Here is a 1198-nt window from a genome sequence, read left to right as displayed (position 1 = left end):
TCTCGACAAAATATTCAGTGTTTTTTTAACACACCCCTAGCTGTATGAGAGGAGGGATCACATAGAGGCATTTTAAAACCCCTAGGGCCACTTTATGGTTGTATATAAAAGCCACTTTTATATAGAACTATTAAGTGGTCCTAGGAACTTAACAAATAAGAGGAAGGGTCCTCCTTTTATAAAAATTTAAGGGGTATTATAGCGAAAAAATCTTATTCACTGCTTGATGAAAAGTTCTACACTTTTCAATATACTGTACTTTTGAATCAATTCAATAAGCTGTACTTCAGGTTGATACATTTTACTTGCACTGATATATTCTAACAAACTCGCAGGGCTAGACACAGATTTGTGCTACCAAAAAGTGCATTGGTGAAACAATGTGTGTTTTTACATTTGTAGTCAAATGTGGCAAAATACGCACGCAGTTTTGCAAATGCACTTTTTGGTGCGTTTTTTATTGCAATAAACTGGCTAGTGTAAATGGAGTCTAAGGGCTTATTCACATGAGCGTATATTGATGTTTTCACAGCCGGCCAATATACGCTACGAAGTGGTGCACAGGCTCAGCGTTTATGCTGTCAGGCGGGGAAAGACAGCTTAGCTCTGCTCTGCTAAGCTGTCTCTCCTCCCCCTCTGGCTGTTTGCAATGGGAGGGGATGGGATGAGGGCAGAGCTAAGCTCCCTCCACGCCCCTTGTCCACAGCCTTCAATGAGAGGGGGCTGGACGTGTAGGAGCTTAACCTTGCCCCCTCCCATTGCAAACAGCAGCAAGGGGCGGAGAGGAGAAGAGAAGGGAGGGAGTTTAGCAGTCACGTTGCTAAACTCCCTCCCACCTTCCTTCTCCGGCTGCTGTCATTGGCTCCCATAGGAGTCTATGGCAGCAGCCATAGTCAGGCCAAGGAGAGTTCAAGGACTATCCTTCCTGCCCAGCGTAAAAGCACTGGGGGAATATGTCTGTGTGATCTAAGGCATTGGAACCCAATGCATCAGATGGTAGCGTATATCGGCCAGCCGTTTAAACGCCGGCTGTTATATGCCCGTGTAAATGAGCCCTTAAGGCTGCTCTTACATCTGCACTCACAGGGTTTTAATTTCCTTCTCCGTTCAGGAAGCAGGAAAAGGGATCCGTCTTATGAGGGCTCCCACACACTTGCGTTTTTTTTAACGCAAATGTTAATGGGACTTTCCAATGTTA

The sequence above is a fragment of the Eleutherodactylus coqui genome, chromosome 6 (genome assembly GCF_035609145.1).
Source record: "Eleutherodactylus coqui strain aEleCoq1 chromosome 6, aEleCoq1.hap1, whole genome shotgun sequence".
In the NCBI taxonomy this organism is placed as follows: domain Eukaryota; kingdom Metazoa; phylum Chordata; class Amphibia; order Anura; family Eleutherodactylidae; genus Eleutherodactylus; species Eleutherodactylus coqui.
The sequence above is the reverse complement of the archived record's forward strand: the minus strand, read 5'-3'. Positions refer to the sequence as shown.